General features: G+C 44.1%; 1 protein-coding gene and 1 pseudogene across 6 annotated transcripts in view; one reads left to right on the forward strand and one right to left on the reverse strand.

The window, feature by feature from the left end:
- The window catches only part of DENND4C (DENN domain containing 4C), a 129,106-nt gene that overhangs the window by 8,860 nt on the left and 100,219 nt on the right, over window positions 1-20,027 (forward strand). The gene's annotated exons all lie outside the window — the stretch shown is intronic.
- On the reverse strand, window positions 1,975-9,409 carry LOC103348090 (calponin-3 pseudogene; annotated as a pseudogene).

A 20,027-nucleotide genomic window follows, 5' to 3' on the forward strand; every position in this document is an offset into this window, starting at 1 on the left:
TTTTGATAATTTCTGGCTTTTAAAGAATTTGTTCATCTGAGTTGAAATCAGATTTTTTTCTTTAAAGATTTATTTATTTATTTGAAAGTCAGTGTTACATAGAGAGAAGGAGAGAGAGAGAGAGAGAGAGAGAGAGAGAGAGAGAGAGAGGTCTTCCATCCGCTGATTTACTCCCCACTTGGCTGCAACTGCCGGAGCTGTGCCGATCCAAAGCCAGGAGCCTGGAGCTTCCTCCTGGTCTTCCACTTGGGTGCAGGCGCCCAGGGACTTGGGCCATCTTCTGCTGCTTTCCCAGGCCATGGCAGAGTGCTGGATTGGAAGTGGAGCAGCCAGGACTTGAACCGGCACCCATGTGGGATGCCGGCACTGCAAGCAGCGGCTTTACCCACTACACTACAGCACCGGCCCCCGAAATCAGATTTTAAAAATGTTTATTTTATTCATTTTTATTTATTTGAGAGACAGGTCTTCCACCCACTGGTTCACTCCTCAAATGGCTGGAACTGCCAGGTCTGGGCCAAGCTGAAGCCAGGAGCTGGGAACTCCCTTTAGGTCTCCCATGTGGGTGGCAGGGACTCAATAATTGAGCCGTTATTTGCTGCCTCTCAAGTACATTAGCAGGAAGGTGGATGACAGGCAGTGGGAGAAGATTATTTATTTGAATGGCGGAGTTATGGGAAGAGGAGGGAGAGAGAGAGGAAGAGAAGAGACAGAGAGGGAGAGATTCTCCATCCACTGACTTATTAACCAAATGCCCATGATGTCTGAGGCTGGGCCAGTCTGAAGTCAGGAGCCCAGAGCTTCTTCTGGGTCTCCTACATGGATGCAGGTTCCAAGTACTTGGGCTATCTTCCACTGCTTTCCCAGGTGCATTAGCAGGAAGCTGGATTGGAAGCAGAGCAGCTGGGACTTGAACCGGTACGCAAATGGGATGCTGGCACTGTAGGCGGCTGCTTTACCCACTGTTCCACAGTGCTGGCCTCATAAATAGATCTTAAAAAATATGCAAGAATCTTTAATAAGAGAATTGGCTGTACTCCCGTTTCACAGTATTCCTTTTTACTTCACATGTAAGTTATTGATTATCCCATAGGATTTCTTTTATTTTTTTTTGACAGGCAGAGTGGACAGTGAGAGAGAGAGACAGAGAGAAAGGTCTTCCTTTGCCGTTGGTTCACCCTCCAATGGCCGCCGCGGCCGGCGTGCTGCGGCCGGCGCACCGCGCTGATCCGATGGCAGGAGCCAGGAGCCAGGTGCTTTTCCTGGTCTCCCATGGGGTGCAGGGCCCAAGCACCTGGGCCATCCTCCACTGCACTCCCTGGCCACAGCAGAGGGCTGGCCTGGAAGAGGGGCAACCGGGACAGAATCCGGCGCCCCGACCGGGACTAGAACCCGGTGTGCCGGCGCCGCAAGGTGGAGGATTAGCCTAGTGAGCCGCGGCGCCGGCCTGATTATCCCATAGGATTTCTGTAACTGTTTAGGGAAGAGACAGACAAAGCGAAAAGGAATGTATGCAAGGCAATTTCTTTTCTAGGTATAATAAGTTTAATAATTTTAGGGTTACATGATAAAAGTTATTCAAGGCTAGCTTGGTTCTCCCTGAATAAGAATAGTGTACTAGGATCCTGTGTAGTAGGTTAAGTCTGTATCTCATATGGGTGCCAGTCCAAGTCCCATCTGCTCCACTTCTGATCCAGCTCCCAGGTAATGCCCCTGGGGAAGCAGCAGAATATGGTCCAAGTGCTTGGGTCCCTGATGAAGCTGCTGGCTCTTGGCTTTTGCCTGGTCAAGCCCTGGCGATTGTAGCCATCTGGGGAGTGAACTTGTGAATGGAAGACTGTTTGTGTCTCTCCCTCTGTCTTTCTGTAATCTGCTTTTCAAATAAATAAAATAAATATTAAACAAAACAAAAACAGTGTACTAAATATTAGGCTCCTCTGTGTGATTCTAGCAATCACTGCCTTGGTCATCACACTAGTAATCCCTGGGGTAGTCATCCTAGCACTCCGATGATACTTACCTGAGTATTCTGTCTAGGAATTGCTATCACTGATTTGTAACCCATTTGTTCCTATGTTTTGGCTGTCTTTGTGAATGGCAGACTCTGGTGGAGCAGCACAGTATTTGGGATAATTTATTTGCTGCCCAAACCTGTGTATACTCATTCCTTCAAGGGAAGTAGCTTTCTTTGTTCCCTACTGTAGTGAGATCATCGAGTTGTCCATTGGCTGTAGAGCTAACTTCTGATTGTAGATACCTCTGATGCTAACATTCCCACTTGCCTTTTCATTTGCAAACCAGTTTTACTTTGGCCAGCTTTAGTTTTCCTTCATCAAAATGTCTTGTTTGTTTTTCTGCATAATTAACTTCAGTGTCAATGATTCTATGGATCCTTTTGTGTTTTAGCCTGACCCGCTAGAGCTACCAACATAGTCCAAATGTGGGTCGTATTTCCATTCTCAAAAAGATCCTTTCTTTGAAACACGTTATGTGGCTTCATGCCATATACCTGAATAGCTTTAATAAAGTTGCCAGTGTTTCACATCTGAGGCCAGTTTGATGAGACCTTGTTAACCTTCCTCAGTGAGCCTGGCTTTAGTTGCTTATGAACTTGCAGAGAATAATGCTGTTCTTTAAGCCCCTTGGAAGGTGGTCCCAGTACTCATGCCTGTTACCTCTTCTATATAGAAGATCTGGAAGATCTTTTGTCTGATGTTAATACTTGGATGTTGTCTTGTTCTTGACATTAGAAAGGGCCCTCATTGAAGTGGGTCAGCAGTGGGAAGAGGCTGTGCTCTACCACTCAGCTTTCTACTCCTGGCCCTTGACAAGGAGCAGCTCCCATAGGGCATGCTATTGGGGGCAGGAGTGTGGGTGGTTCCTGAGTGACTTGGTCTGTCTGGGTCCTACAGAGGCTTGTGGTCCCTTCCAGATCCTTGCTTGCTGCCTGCACTGTAGCTCTGAACCATAAGTTGTCTTTTTTATAATTTTTTTAAAACTGCATACAATAACTTTTTTTAAAAAAAGATTTTATTTATTTATTTGAAAGACAGAGTTACAGAGAGAAGTAGAGACAGAGAGAGTCTTCCATCCGCTGGTTCACTCCCTGGATGGCTGCAACGGCCGGAGCTGGGCTGATCCAAAGCCAGGAGCTTCTTCCAAGTCTCCCATGTGGGTGCAGGGGCCCAAGCACTTGGGTCATCTTCTACTGCTTTCCCAGGCCATAGCCAAGACCTGATCAGAAGAGGAGCAGCCAGGACTAGAACTGGCACCTATATGGGATGGCGGTACTGTAGGCAGAGGATTAACCTACTGCACCACAGCCCTGGCCCCTTTATTAATGTTTTTAAAATTAATTCCATTACAAAGAAGATATTCTGTATAATTTACATTACTTTAAATTTATCTAGACTTGTTTTATATATCCTTTGAGATCTATCATTTTTTGCTCCATATTCTTTGATTTTTTTTATGATTTCATTTATTAGACCGGCGCCACGGCTCACTCACTAGGCTAATCCTCCACCTGTGGTGCCGGCACACAGGGTTCTAGTCCCGGTCAGGGCGCCGGATTCTGTCCCAGTTGCCCCTCTTCCAGGCCAGCTCTCTGCTGTGGCCTGGGAGTGCAGTGGAGGATGGCCCAAGTGCTTGGGTCCTGCACCCGCATGGGAGACCAGGAGAAGCACCTGGCTCCTGCCTTCAGATCAGCGCAGTGCGCCAGCCATTGCGCGCCGGCTGCGGCAGCCATTGGAGGGTGAACCAATGGCAAAGGAAGACCTTTCTCTCTGTCTCTCTCTCTCACTATCCACTCTGCCTGTCAAAAAAAAAAAAAAAAAATTCATTTATTTACTTGAGTGGTAGAGTTACAGACAGAGGGAAAGACAGAAAGGTCTTCTATCTGCTGGTTCACTCCTCAAATGGTTGCAATGGCTGGATCTGGGCTGATCCCAAGCCAGGAGCTTCTTCTAGGTCTCCCACGTGGGTGCAGGGGCCCAAGCACTTGGGCAGTCTTCTACTGCTTTCTCAGGCCATAGCAGAGAGCTGGATCAGAAGATGAGCAGCCAGGACTTGAATTGGTGCCCATATAGAATGTTGGTGCCATGGGTGGAGGCTTAGCCCACCATGCCAAAGTGCCGGCTGATGTTCTTTTATTGGATATATGCATGTTTAAATTTTTTTTAAAGATTTATGTTATTTATCTGAAAGGCAGTGTCACTACATAGGGAGATAGAGAGGTCTTCCATCTCCTGGGTCACTCCCTAAATGGCCACAACAACCAGGGCTCATCTAGGAGTCTGGAATTTCATCCAGGTTTCCCACATGGGTGGTAGGGGCCCAAGCATTTCGACTGTCTTCTACTGCTTTCCCAGGTGCATTAGCAGAAATACTGGGTCAAAAGTGGCGCAGCCAAGACTCTAACTGAAATGGTACTGTGATATAGGATGCTGGTTGTCACAGGTGGCAGCTTAACCTGCTGTGCTAGCCCTAAGGTAATGTAATTTTACAGTGTTTTTGATCACCCTAGAAAGAAACCTTGTTTTCATTAATAGTCACTCTCCAATCCCCTTCTTTCCTACTCTAGCCCTAGGTACCCAGTAGGTAATCTGATTGCACAGATTGATTTATTTTGGACATTTGACAAAAATTAAGTTCTGTAATATGCAATCTTTTGGGTCTGACTCCTTGCATTTAGGAAAATGTCTTTGAGGTTTATCCATATTGTAGTATGTATCAAAGCTTCATTTTTTTTTTTTTTAAAGATTTATCCATTTGAAAGGCTGAGTTACAGAGAGAGAAAAGGAGATATACAGAGATCTTCCATCTGCTGTTCACTCCCCAAATATCTGCAACATCTAGGGCTGGGCCAGGCCAGAGCCAGGAGCCTCCTCTGGGTCTCCCATGTGGGTGGCAGGGGACCAACACTTGAGGCCATCTCCAACTGCTTTCCCAGGTGCATTAACAGGGAGCTGGATCAGAAGTGGCGCAACCAGGGCTCGAACTGACACCTATATGGGATGCTGGTGCTGTAGACCGCAGTTTTAATCTGCTGAGCCATAGTGCTTGCCCCAACTTCATTCTTCTAAAAAAAAAAAAAGTTGTGACAAAATTTATATAATATAAAATTTACCACTTTAGCCATTTAAAATGTACAGTTCAGTGGCATTCAGTATTGTGTCGGTGTTATGCAGCTATCCCCACTATCTAATTCCAGAATATTTTTGTTACTCTAGTGAACCCTTTAAGGAGTCACTCCCTATACCCTTTTCCCCCAGACCCTGACAACCACTAGTTTACATTCTTTCTCTGTGGATTTCCCTATTCTGGATATTTTCTATAAGGGGAATCATATAGTACATCATCATTTGAGTCTGGTTTCTTTGACTTAGCATAATGCCTTCCATGTTCAGTAGTATTTCCATTCCTTTGTATAGCTGGATACCATTCCGGTGTATAGAATTACCACCTTTTATTTATCCATGACTTGATGGACGTTTGGGTAGTTTCCACCTTTTGGCTATTTTGAGGAATGCTGCTGTGGACATTTCTATAGAAGTTTTTATGTAGACATATATTTTTGCTTGTCTTTGTAGACCATTGAAATTCAGTGAAATTATTGATATGGTTGGTTTGAAATCAATTATCTTACTATTTGTCTTCAACTTGCCTTCTTTATTTCTTTTGTTTTTATTATAAAGATTCATTTGTTTGAAAGGCAGAGTGATGGATACAGACAGAGAGATCTTCCATCTGCTGTTCTATTCCCCAAATGGCCACAATGGCCAGGGTTGGGCTAGGCCAAAGCAGGAGCCTGAAAGTCCATCTAGGTCTTGTGGGTGATAGGGACCCAAGCACTTGGGCCATCTTTCACTACTTTCCCAGGCACATTAGCAGAGAGGTGATCAGAAATAGAGCAGCCTGGACTTCAACCAGTGTTCTTGTGAGATACTGGTATCATTGATGGTGGCTTGAACCACTGTGCCACAATGATAGCCTTTTAGTATTTTATTTTATCGCCACATTGTCTTGTTAGCTATATGTCTTTTTTTTTTTTTTTTTTTTTTTTTTTTTTGACAGGCAGAATGGATAGTGAGAGAGAGACAGAGAGAAAAGTCTTCCTTTTTGCCGTTGGTTCACCCTCCAATGGCCGCCACGGCTGGCGTGCTGCGGCCAGCACACTGCGCTGATCCGAAGGCAGGAGCCAGGTGCTTCTCCTGGTCTCCCATGGGGTGCAGGGCCCAAGCACTTGGGCCATCCTCCACTGCCTTCCTGGGCCACAGCAGAGAGCTGTCCTGGAAGAGGGGCAACTGGGACAGAATCCAGCGCCCCGACTGGGACTAGAACCCAGTGTGCCGGCGCCCCTAGGTGGAGGATTAGCCTATTGAGCCACGGTGCTGGCCTGTCTTTTGTTTTTTTAAGTAGTTGCCTTAGGGCTTATGATATGTGTATTTAACTTCCTATAATCTACCTTCAAATAATATTATATGCAGTGGATGATTAGCCCAGGTTAAGATGCCTACATACCACATTGGAGTAACTTGTTCCTGACTCCAGCTTCCTTCTTGTGCAGACCCTGAGAGGCAGCAGAGGCTTTGAGAGGCGGAGGCAGCGTTTATGGCTCAAGGAACTGGATTCCTGCCACCAGTGTGGGAGCCCTGGATTGTATTCAAGCTCCCAGTGTCAGCCTTAGATGTTGGAGGCATTTGGGGTGTGAACTAGTAAAGGGAAGTCTTCTATCCATCTCTTTGCCTTACAAATAATTAAATAAATAAAAATATTATACTATTTCATATGTAACTTAGGACTCTTAACTCTTTTTTTTTAAATTTTTGACAGGCAGAGTGGACAGTGAGAGAGAGAGAGAGAGAGAAAGGTCTTCCTTTGCCATTGGTTCACCCTCCAATGGCTGCCGCGTCCGGCGCGCTGCAGCCCACGCAACGCGCTGATCCGATGGCAGGAGCCAGGTACTTATCCTGGTCTCCCATGGGGTGCAGGGCCCAAGTACCTGGGCCATCCTCCACTGCACTCCCGGGCCACAGCAGAGAGCTGGCCTGGAAGAGGGGCAACCGGGACAGAATCCGGTGCCCCGACCTGGACTAGAACCTGGTGTGCTGGCGCCGCAAGGCAGAGGATTACCCTAGTGAGCTGTGGCGCTGACTGACTCTTAACTCTTAATTCAGTACACTTAATTTTCCTCGCTTGTGTCTGATTTTCCTCTTCATTAAAAAAAAAAAAAAAAAAAAAAAGGACAGGAGTAGGCATTTGGTGTAATTGGTTGAGATGCCTGTTTCCCATATTGGAGTGCCTGAGTTCAAGTCCCCTGTCTGCTTCCTATTCCAACTCCCTCATATTGCATACCCTGAGCAGCAGCAGGTTGTGGTTCAAGTACTTGGTTCCCGCCACCCATATGGGAGATCTGGTTTGAGTTCTAGGGTCTTGGCTTTGTTTTGGCCTAGCCCCAGTAATTGCAGGCTTTTTGGGAGTGAACCAGCAAATAGAAGATCCATCTCTCTCTCTCTCTCTCTCTCTCTCTCCCTCCCTCCCTCCCCTCCCTCCCCCTTTCAGTTAATTAATAAGTAAATAAATAAAATTTTAAAAAATAACAGAACTAGGGCCGGCGCCGCGGCTCACTAGGCTAATCCTCCGCCTAGTGGTGCCGGCACACCGGGTTCTAGTCCCGGTTAGGGCGCAGGATCTGTCCTGGTTGCCCCTCTTCCAGGACAGCTCTCTGCTGTGGCCAGGGAGTGCAGTGGAGGATGGCCCAAGTGCTTGGGCCCTGCACCCCATGGGAGACCAGGATAAGTACCTGGTTCCTGCCATCGGATCAGCGCGGTGCGCCGGCCGTAGCGCGCCGGCCGCGGCGGCCATTGGAGGGTGAACCAACGGCAAAGGAAGACCTTTCTCTCTCTCTCTCTCTCTCACTGTCCACTCTGCCTTTCAAAAAATAAAAAATAAAAATAAAATAAAATAAAATAAAAATAAAAAAAATTACAGAACAAAAAAGAAAAAGAAAATTTCTCTCCTTTAAAATAAAAGGGATAGGGCAGGTAAAACTTCCACCTGTGGCGCCAGTATCTTGTATGGGCACTGTTAATGTCCTGGGTGCTCCACTTCTGATCCAGCTCCCTGCTGATGGTTTTAGAAAGCAGCAGAAGAGCCACATGGGAGACCTGATGAAACTCCTGGCTCCTAGCTTCAACCTGGCCCAAGACCTGGCCGATGCGGTGATTTGGGGAGTGAAACAGTGGATCAAAGATCTGTGTGTGTGTGTGTGTGTGTGTGTGTGTGTATAGCTACGACTTTCAAGTAAATAAATAGATCTTTAATAAAAGAAAAGGAAAGAAAAAAACCTTTCCTTTAAAGGGTTACGGCCAATGTTATGGTGCAGCAGGTTAATCACCGCTTGTGATACTGGCATCCTATATTGTAGTGCTGATTTGAGTCCCAGCTTCTCTGCTTCTGGTCCAGCTTCCTACTAACATGCCTGGGAAGGAAAGTAGTAGATTGTGACCCAAGTGCTTGGTGTCCTCCCTACCCCTGCCGTGTAAAAGCCTCAAATGAAATTTGTCTCCTTCCATTAACTGATATTCTGATAGGGGATACAGGCATCCCAAGCATCAAGTTAAGTGCTGTGCTGAACCTATTCCCTATTAAAGTTCTTGAACATGCAAATAACATTTTTTTAAGCCACCTCAGCTACTGACTTTTATGATTCCACCCTTTACTAATAGTTTTCAATTCTGGCTGTAAAATTAATTAATTGGGCAGCTTAAAAAATACAGAAATTCTTACTCCTTTGGTCTGATTTTTTTTTAAAGCATTCCAGCTGTGTAGTCAGGGTGGGGAAATATTACCCCACACTTTATCATAATGATCTATCACTTAAAATATTTTAAGCATCTAACTCTGACCTTTCCTTCACTTTTGGCAGTGCTATACTTTAGTATCCTATTTTGACATGTGTTAGATTCCATGGAGACCTCCAGGTTACACCACTCTTCCAATGTCCATTATTCTCATTTATTCATTTTTTAACTTACCCAATTACATTGATTCTGCACCTACATGAGAGACTGGATGAAACTCCTGGCTTTGGCCTGGCCCAGCCCTGGCAGTTGTGACCATTTGGGGGAGTGAAGCAACAGATAGAAGATTGATTCTTTCCCTCCCTCCCTCCCTCCCTCCCTCCCTCCTTCCATCTTTCTGTAACTCTGCCTTTAAAATGAATAAAATAAGTCTTAAAAAACCAGTTCCTTATTTTTTAGTGTAGTCAGAGTTGCTCAACCATCCCCACAATTTAAGAACATTTTCATCATTTTAAAAAGAAACTCCAATTTTCTGCCCAACTTTTCCAGCCTAAAACAGCCAGTTACCTGCTTTCTGTTTCTGTAGATTTGTCTATTCTGGACATTTCACATAAATGGGACCATAACTATATTGATCCTTTTTTTTTTTTTTTTAAGGATTTATTTATTTGAAAGAGTTACACAAGAAAGAAGGAGAGGCAGAGAGACAGAGAGAGAGGTCTTCCATCCACTGATTCACTCCCCAATTGGCCACAACTGCCAGAGCTGTGCCAATCAGAAGTCAGGAGCCAGGAGCTTCTTCCAGGTCTCCCATGTGGGTACAGGGGCCCAAGGACTTGGGCCATCTTCTACTGCTTTCCCAGGCCATAGCAGAGAGCTGGAGCAGAAGAGGAGCAGCCGGGTCTCCAACTGGCACCCATGTGGGATGCTGGCACTGCAGACGGTGGCTTTACCCGCTATGCCACAGCACCTGCCCCCACTATATTGATCCTTTATGACTAACGTCTTCCATTTAGTGATGTTTTCAAAGTTCATTTGTGTTGTAGCATGCATCACTACTCAATTCCTTTTTATTGTTGAATGATTTTCAATTGTATGGTTACCCAGTATCATATATTTATCCTTTTATCAGTTGATGGATTTTGTGCTGTTTCTGTACATACACATACACATACACATAAAATTCTTTTTTTTTTTTTTTTTTTTGACAGGCAGAGTTAGACAGTGAGAGAGAGAGACAGAGAGAAAGGTCTTCCTTCCGTTGGTTCACCCCCGAAATGGCCGCGCTGCGGTGATCTGAAGCCAGGAGCCAGGTGCTTCCTCCTGGTCTCCCATGCAGGTGCATGGCCCAAGCACTTGGGCCATCCTCCACTGCCTTCCTGGGCCACAGCAGAGAGCTGGACTGGAAGAAGAGCAACTGGGACAGAACTGGTGCCCCAATTGGGACTAGAACTTGGGGTGCTGGCGCCACAGGCGGAGGATTATCCTAGTGAGCTGCTGCGCCGGCCAGAATTCTGTTTTTTAAAGATTTATTTATTTATTTGAAAGAGTTACACAGAATGAGAAGGAGAGGCACAGAAAGAGAAGTCTTCCATCTGCTAGTTCACTCCCCAGATGGCCGCAATGGCTGGAGCTGTGCCCATCTGAAGCTAGGAGCCAGGAGCTTCTTCCGGGTCTCCCACGTGGATGCAGGGGCCCAAGGACTTGGGCCATATTCTGCTGCTTTCCCAGGCCATAGCAGAGAGCTGGATTGGAAGTGGAGCACCCAGGACTTGAACCGGCACACATACGGGATGCCAGCACTTCAGGACATGGCTTTACCTGCTACACCACAACACCGGCCCTGACACATAAAATTATTACTTGTGAATAATTTTAGATTTACAGAAAAGTTGACAAGATAGTAGAGCGAATTCTTGTGTTCTATTGTGTTTACATTTTATATTTATATTGTCAAAATTGAGATAGAAATCAGTAACTAAGGGTCATAATCTTTTTTCAGTTCTTTATGTCAAAGTACTATATTGAAAAGTTATTTGGATTAGTTTTAATTTCCTTACATGTTATGATATCAGTTTGATATACAGTTAGATTCATTGGCTCAGGTATCTTTAATACTGAAACTAGGCATTTAACCAGGACAGTATACTTTTTTTTTTTAAATTAATTTTGAAAGAAATACAGAGCAAGAGGGAGAGACAGAGAGATCTTCTATTCACTGGTTTACTCCTCAGATGGCCACAATAGCCAGGGTGGGGCCAGGCCGAAGCCGGGAGCCAGGAGCTTCATCCAGGTCTCCCACGTGGGTGGCAAGGGCTCAAACACTCAGGCAATCTTCTGCTGCTTTCCCAAGTGCATTAGTAGGGAGGTGGATCAGAAGTGGAACAGCGCAACTTGAATCAGCGCCTATATGGGATGCCCACATGGACGCTGGCATTGCAGGTGGTGGCACCAGCTACGTGATGGTGCCGGCCCCAACAGTCACCTTTTTGATTGGCTCCCAAGGAATATGTGTCATAGGCATTACTACTGTCAGCATCCTCCCCAGCAGAGACCAGTGTTAGTGTCTGCAGTGCAATACAGCAGCAGCACCAAGGACAGAGTAAGCCCTGAGTTTAGGAGCAGCCTGGTTGGCTTCTGTGGGGAGGCGGCACTTGGGCTGAGCCTGGAGCAGAGCAGTCCCCCTCAGGTGAGAGGGGCAGAGCTGGGGCACAAGAAATGGCCTCTGGGCACGAGGACACTGTCCCCTGGCTTGTGCTGCCATTCCCTGGACCCCTCCAGAACCATGCATCTTAGCCCCGCCCTTGTGTCCTCTCCCTCCTGTCCTCTGCCCTGCCAGCGACCTCCATGCCCTTCTTTCCTACCTGGCTGCTGCTTCCTCCTGCCCTCCTCTTTCTGATTATCCTATGGAATTTAAATTTATTCCTGGTTATGGCCCCCTTATCAGAGCTGAATTGAAACTGAACACTTTAAATTAAAGTTCAAATTCAAATTGCTCTTCTTGATACTTAAGTGAAAGTGATAAAATTCAATGCAGACCAAGAGAAAACAGACCAGATGGAGGGTTTGAAGTATCTGAAACAATGTAACACTTTCCCTGGTGAGTGTGTTTCTGTTTTCAGCTGTCTGGCCTCTTTCTTTTGCTTGTTATTCCTATATTCTGAATGGACATGAAGATGCATAGATTTTTTTTTTCATTAATTCCTATTCTATTTTCATAGACTCTAAAGTGAAATGTGATCCCTCCTAGGAGCCACCCCAAAATTATACATAGGGAGGTAGGAAGAAAATACTAGGGGCTAGTATTGTGGTGCAGTGGGTTAACCCACCACTGGGTATGCAGGCAGCCTCTATCAGAGATGTTTAAAGTCCCAGCTGCTCTGTTTTTCTTTTTTTTTTCTTTCTTTTTTTTTTTTTTTTTGACAGGCAGAGTGGACAGTGAGAGAGAGAGACTGAGAGAAAGGTCTTCCTTTGCCGTTGGTTCACCCTCCAATGGCCGCCGCGGCTGGCGCACCGCGCTGATCCAATGACAGGAGCCAGGTACTTACCCTGGTCTCCCATGGGGTGCAGGGCCCAAGGACCTGGGCCATCCTCCACTGCCTTCCCGGGCCACAGCAGAGAGCTGGCCTGGAAGAGGGGCAACCGGGACAGAATCCGGCGCCCCGACCGGGACTAGAACCCTGTGTGCCGGCGCCGCAAGGCGGAGGATTAGCCTATTGAGCCACAGCGCCGGCCTCTGTTTCTTTTCTTTTTCTTTTTTTTTTCTAGAAACCTTTTATTTAAGGAATACAAACTTCATGCATTTTATAAATACAACTTTAGGAATATAGTCATTCTTTGTGCCGTACATAGCCTCCCACCCACAGTACCACCCCTCCTCCTCTTCTGTCTCCTATTCCCATTTACTTATTTTACTAAGATTATTTACAATTAGCTTTATACACAGAAGATTAACTCTGTACTAAGTAAAGAGTTCAACAAATTGTATGAAAAAAAATGTTCTTCAACATTCGAGACAGGGCAGTTCAAAGTCATCACATCCCAAAGTGTTAATTCACTTCTGTAGATTACCTTTAATGTGTTCTATTAATTATCACAGATCAGGGAGAATGTATGATATTTTTCCTTTTGGGACTGGCTTATTTCACTAAGTATGTTGTTTTCCAGTTTCTTACATTTTGTTGCAAATGACAGGATTTCTTTCTTTCTTTCTTTCCTTTTTTTTTTTTTTTTTTGTTGTTGTTGTTGACTGTTGTGTAGTATTACATGGTGTACATATCCCTTAATTTCTTTTCCCAGTCTTCAGTTGATGGCCATTTGGGTTGATTCCAAATCTTAGCTATTATAAATTGAGCTGCAATAAACATGGGGGTACAGATAACTCTTTTATAATCGTTATTTCATTTCCATTGGGTAAATTCCCAGGAGTGGGATGGCTAGATCATGTGGTAGGTCTATATTCAGATTTCTGAGGTGACTCCATACTATCTTCTGTGGTGGTTGTACCAGTTTACATTCCCACCAACAATGGATTAGAGTACCCTTTTCCCCATATCCTCACCAGTATTTGTTTTTTGTTTTTTTAAAGATTTATTTTATTTATTTGAAAGACAGTTATAGAGAGAGGTAGAGACAGAGAGAGAGGTCTTCTATCCACTTCTATCCTCAAATGGCCGCAATGGCCAGAGCTGCGCCAATCCGAAGGCAGGAGCCAGGAGCTTCCTCCGGGTCTCCCACTTGGGCCATCCTCTACTGCTTTCCCAGGCCATAGCAGAGAGCCGGATCAGAAGTGGAGCAGCTGAGACCTGAACTGGCGCCCATATAGGATGCCGGGGTTTCAGGCCAGGGCTTTAACTCACTGCTCCACACCAGCATTAGTTGTTTGTTGATTTCTGTATGAAAGCCATTTTAATAGGGATGCGGTGAAATCTCATTGTGGTTTTGATTTGCATTTCTCTCATGGCTAGTGATCCTGAGCATTTTTTCATGTCTCTGTTGGCTGTTTGGATTTCCTCTTTTGGAAAAGTTCCTGTTTAAGTCCTTTGCCCATTTCTTCTTTTTTATTTATTTATTTGAAAGACAGAGCTACAGAGAGAGATAGAGACAGAGAGGTCTTCCATCTGCTGGTTCACTCCCCAGATACCTTAACAGAGCTGAGCTGATCTGAAGCCAGGAGCCAGGAGCTTCTTTGAGATCTCCCACTTGGGTACAGGGGCCCAAGGACTTGGGCCATCTTCTGCTTTCCCAGGCACATTAGCAGGGAGCTGGATCAGAAGTGGAGCAGCCAGGACTCAAACCAGTGCCCATATTGAATGCCGGCACTGCAGACTATGGCTTTAACCCACTGCACCACAGCACCAGTCCCTGCCCGTTTCTTAACTGGGTTGTCTGTTTTATTGTTATTGCATTAAATCTGTAAATTTTTTGAGTAATATAGACATTTTGATGATATTGATATTCTAATTTATTAACATGGAAAAATTTTCCATTTTTTTGTGTCCTCTATTTCTTTCGTAAATGTTTTGTAATTTTCTTTGTAGGGATCTTTCACATCCTTGGCTAAATTTATTCCAAGGTATTTTATTTTTTGTATATATTGAATAATATTGATTTTACAAGTTCTTTTTCAGTCATGGAGTTGTTTGTGTATATAAAGGCAATTGATTCTTGTGTGTTGATTTTATATCCTGCAACTTTACTAAACTTTGTTATGAGTTTCAATAGTCTGTTAGTGGAGTCTTTTGGTTCCTCTCTATGTAGGATCATGTCATCTGCAAAACAGGGATAATTTGACTTCCCCTTTTCCAATTTGTATCACTTTGATTCCTTTTTCTTGCCTAATGACTCTGGCTTAAACTTCCAGGATTATATTGAATAGCAACAGGGAAAGTGGGCATCCCTGTCTGGTTTTGGATCTTAGTGGAAATGCTTCCAGCTTTTCCCTATTCAGTATGATACTGGGGGCAGGCACCGTGGTTCACTTGGTTAATCCTCCGCCTGTGGCGCTGGCATCCCATATGGCCGTTGAGTTCTAGTCCCGATTGCTCCTCTTCCAGTCCAGCTCTCTGCTGTGGCCTGGGAGGGCAGTGGAGGATGGCCCAAGTGCTTGGGCCTCTGCACCTGCATGGGAGACTAGGAAGAAGCACCTGGCTCCTGGCTTCAGATCGGCGCAGCGCCAGCTGTAGTGACCATTTGGGGAGTGAGCCAACGGAAGGAAGACTTTTCTCTCTGTCTTTCTCTCTCACTGTCTATAACTCTACCTGTCAAATAAGTTAAAAAAAAAAAAAAAGGCTGGCTATGTGTTTGTTATTTAGATCCACTAACAATTGTTTTAAATAGCCAGGTGCATATATGTTTACTATAGTCATGTCTTACTGTTGAGTTGATCCCTTAATCAATATGTAATGCCCTTCTTTGTCTCTTTAACTGTTTTTGTGTTAAAGTCCATTTTTGTCTGATATTAGAGTGGCTACTCCTGCTCATTTTTTCTTTCCATCAGCATACAGTATCTTTTTCTATCCTTTCACTTTCAATCTGTATGTATCTTTGTTGGTGAGGTGTTTTTCTTTTAGACAGCAAATAGGTGGGTCATATTTTTTTATCCAATCAGCCAGTCTGTATCTTTTAATTAAACAATTTAGGCCATTTACAGTAAAGGTTATTGTTGATATATAAGGACTTTTTCCTGCCATTTTCCCATAAATGTTCCTGTTTTTTGTTTTTGATTTCCTTTCTGCTTTTTCTAGATTTTCTGCCTTCACATTCTTTCCTGATGATGACTGTTTTTCTGTTTCCTTGTGTAGACGTATTATTTGTAAGGCTATATAGGTGGTGGCAAATTCTTTCAATTTGTTTGTTTTGGTAGGTCTTTAGTTAATCTTCATTTATAAATGAGAGAATTGCTGGGTATAGCATTCTGAGTTGACAGTTTTTTTCTTTTAGGAGTTGCTGTATGTCTCTTCATTCTCTCCTAGCCTGTAGGGTTTCTGTTGAAATCAGATATCAGTCTAATTGGAGATCCTTTGAAAGTAATCTGATGTTTCTCTCTCTCTCTCTCTTTTTTTTTTTTATCTTTAAAGATTTAGCCGGCGCCGCGGCTCACTAGGCTAATCTTCCGCCTGCAGCGCCAGCACACCAGGTTCTAGTCCCGGTTGGGGCGTCGAATTCTGTCCCGGTTGCCCCTCTTCCAGGCCAGCTCTCTGCTGTGGCCAGGGAGTGCAGTGGAGGATGGCCCAGGTGCTTGGGCCCTGCACCCCATGGGAGACCAGGAAAAGCACCTGGCTCCTGGCTCCTGCCATCGGATCAGCGCGGTGCACCGGCCGCAGTGCGCCGGCCGTGGTGGCCATTGGAGGGTGAACCAACGGCAAAGGAAGACCTTTCTCTCTGTCTCTCTCTCTCACTGTCCACTCTGCCTGTCAAAAAATAAACAAACAAACAAACAAACAAGATTTATTTATTTATTTGCAAGGCAGAGTTACAGAGAGGCAGGGAGAGATAGAGTTGGGGAGGGGCGTCTTCCATCCACTGGTTCACTCCACAGATGGCTGCAATGGCCAGAGCTGTGCTGATCCAAAGCCAGGAGCCAGGAGCTTCTTCCTGGTCTTCCACCTGGATGCAGGGACCCAAGGACTTGGGTTATCTTCTAGTGCCTTCCCAGGCCTTAGAGAGCTGAATCTGAAGTGAAGCAGCCAGGACTCGAACCAGCGCCAATATGGGATGCAGGTGGCAGCTTTACTCACTACACCACGATGCTGGCCCCTCTGGTGTTTCTCTTGTGCACATTTTAGAATCTTTTCTTTATCTTTACTGTTGAAAGTTTGACTACAATGTGTGGAGGTGAAGATCCTTTCTGGTCATGTCAACTAGGAGTTCTGTGTGCTTCCTGTACTTGAATGTCCCTTTCTTTCTCCAGATTTGGCAAGTTTTCTGCTGTTAACTTCACTGAAAAGTCTTCTCATCCATTCTCTCTTTCCACATTTTCAGGGACTCCTAAAATATGTATATTGATCATTTGATGGTATCCCATAAATCTTAAACACCATTTTAAGTTTTTCTAATTTCTCCTTCTTGTTTTTTTCTGAAATATTTTCAAAGATTTCTCTTCTAGCTGGATATTCTTTCTACTGCCTCACCAAGTTTGTTATTAAAGGCTTTCCACTGTGTTTTTAATTTGACTTAATGATTTCTTCATTTCTAATATTTTATTTGAGTTCTCTTCAGTAGCTCCATCTCCCAGCAGAATTTTTCAGCCATGTTGTGTATGGATTTCTTTAACTTGGATATTTGCTTCTTTTGAGTTCCTTTTCAGGCATTTCATCAATCTGTTTATTTCTGTGTTCCTTTAGGGGAGTCATATTGTCCTCCTTGTTCGTTTCTTTATTTTTAGGCAGTGATTGCCTAAGACCCAGCCACACTGTCATACACTGTATCACATACTCACAGAATTCCCACAGTCACAGGGTGCAGGTCTCTCACAGTCACAAGGAGCCGAGGATCCACTCAGCCCCACAGGACTCCCCAGCATGGAAAGAGTGGTTTAGACCCCAGCGTCAGCTGCTTTACAGATAGATATTGGTCGGTGTTCTGCCTTGTCAAGTCGAGTCAGGGTGCCTTAATAGAGTGAGGGGAGGGGAGCACTTCCTGGGCCTAAGTGGGCACCCTGTCCCCTGCCAACTCTCCAGGCTAGACTCAAAGTCAGTGGGGGCCAAGGAATTATCCCTCTGATACAATCCCTCAGTTGTGCGCTGGCTGCAACTGTCTCTACTTACCTTATTAAGATGGCATTTCCTTCCTGATGGTTGCTGGGTCTTCTGGCTTCTTTTAAAAAAAAGCAAAAAGTTCTGGTTTTTCCAAGTAATTTGACATGTGGGATAGATGTTACTAGCAGTGGCTGCCTGTATTCTCTGATTCCCATAACTCTCATTTCCTACCTGACCCTCTTTAGGCATTTATGTTTGCAACCCCCACCCCCTTTTTTAAAGATTTATTAATTTGAAAAAGTTACAGAAAAGGAGAGGCAGAGAGAGAGAGAGATCTTCCAACCACTGGTTCACTCCCTAAATGGCTGCCACAGCTGGATTTGGGCCAATTCAAAGGCAGGAGCCAGGAGCTTCCTCCAGATCTTCCACATGGGTGCAGGGGCCTAAACTCTTGGGTCATCCTCCGCAGCTTTCCTAAGTGCAATAGCAGGGAGCTGGATGGGAAATGGAGCAGCCAGGACTTGAACCAGTGCCCGTATGGGATGCTGGCACCCCAGGCAGTGCCTTTACCTGCTGTGCCATGGTGCCAGCTCCTGCAACCCTTCTTTACAGTCCCTTTTCTTTATGAAACTTTCAGTGGCAAGTATAGTTACAAGAGAATTACAGAACGTTTTGTGAGGAGGGACTGATATCATCTGAAATGACTTCAGTTTTTTAGTGCCATGACTCAGCTAGCAAAACTGACTGTGATAATGTTTTCTGAAGGGAATCACAAAGCACTTATTTAAAATACATTGCTTAATGTAGCAAAGACTGCTGATAAAACTGTACTTTGTGAATTTAAACAAGCATATCATTCATTTTTCATGGTTCAGTACACCAAGGAACACACAGATATTTTTTAATCTTTATTTTAAAAAAATCTTTTTTTTATAACGTGAGAAAATAGTGTAAATTTCATTTAGTCTTCTAAAGTGAAGTTAATAGTATTTTGTTTAGGTTAATTATTTATTAGAATGAATGCCCTTATAACCAGTAAGGTGACATAAACTTGATTCTGAAAGATTGTCTTAGCTACGGCTGGAAAATGAAATTTAATGATTAAACTATAAGTTGGTTTTTACAAATTTATTTTTTTAAATATTTATTTATTTGAAAGAGTTAGAGAGGAGGAGAAAAAAAGAGGTCTTCCATCTGCTGGTTCACTCCTCAAACAGCAACAACAGCCAGTTGTCCACTGACAGATGAATAAGGAAAATATGGTATACTAATGCATGCATATAAATATACTATAAATAAATAAATGGAAAACCTGTCATTTGTGACAACATGGATGAACCTGAAGGTCATTATACTAAGTAAACTAGCCAGACATAGATAATTACTATATGATCTCACATATTTGTGGACTCTAAAACATCAGACTCATAGAATCAGAGGGTATGAGGGATGCCTGGGGATGGTGGAATTGGGGAGATGTATAACCTTCTGGTTAACAAGAAAAATGTGTAAGTTCTGGGAATGTAATGGCACTAACTGATGTACAGCATGGTGATTGTAGTTAATAATACTGTATTGTTTACTTGAAATTTGGTATGAACAAAGTTGAAGGTTCTTTACCCCTCCCACATTCACAGTACCACACAAATGATAACTGTGGGTAGTGATGGAGGTGTTAATTTGTGATTAATGAGTACATAATATATGCATATATCAAGTCATCACATTGTGCATCTTGAGTATGTACAATTGTGTTTGTCAATAAAATATTTCAAAATTAAAAATCCATCCAAATACTATTATTGGGGTGGGCATGTGGAACAATGTGTTAAGTTGCTGCTTTGGAACACTTGCTTCCTATTACAGAGTGCCTGGTTTTAAGAGTCTTAGCTTTTCTGCTTCTGATCCAGCTTCCTGATAATGTTTGTCCTTGAGGGCAGCAGATGATGACTCAAGTACCTGGGTTCCTGCCACCCATGTGGGAGACCTAGACTGAATTCCTGGCTCCTGGCTTTGGTCTGGCCCAGTCCCAGATTTTGTGGGCATTTGGAGAGAGGATGGAAGATCTCTGTTTTCTTTTTTCTCTGTTGCTGTGCCATTCTCTGAGTTTCTACTAGTAGAATCTAAGTTTCTTAATGTAAATTTCCTGTATATTTTTCCTTTGTGTGTGTGTGGTTTTTTTTTTTTTTTTTTTTTTTTTTTGTTATAGTGTCTTTGTTGAAAAAGTTTTAGGAATGGGCAATGTGTTATAGCATGACAGGTGGATGTTTGGGAAGCTTGCATCCCATATCCCATGTTGCATTGGTAGTTATTCCCTCCACTTTGGATCCTCCTTCCTACTAATGCATCATGGGAGGTAGCAGGTGATGGCCTAAGTACTTGTGTCCCTGCCACCCAATGGGAGACCCAGATGGAATTCCTGGCTCCTGGTTTTGGATTTGCCCAGCCTCAGCTGTTGCCAGCATTTGTAGAGTAAACCAATGGATGGAAGGTTCTGTATTATTCATTCTCTCTCTCTCTCAAT

Source organism: Oryctolagus cuniculus, chromosome 1 (genome assembly GCF_964237555.1).
Source record: "Oryctolagus cuniculus chromosome 1, mOryCun1.1, whole genome shotgun sequence".
Classification (NCBI taxonomy): Eukaryota; Metazoa; Chordata; class Mammalia; order Lagomorpha; family Leporidae; genus Oryctolagus; species Oryctolagus cuniculus.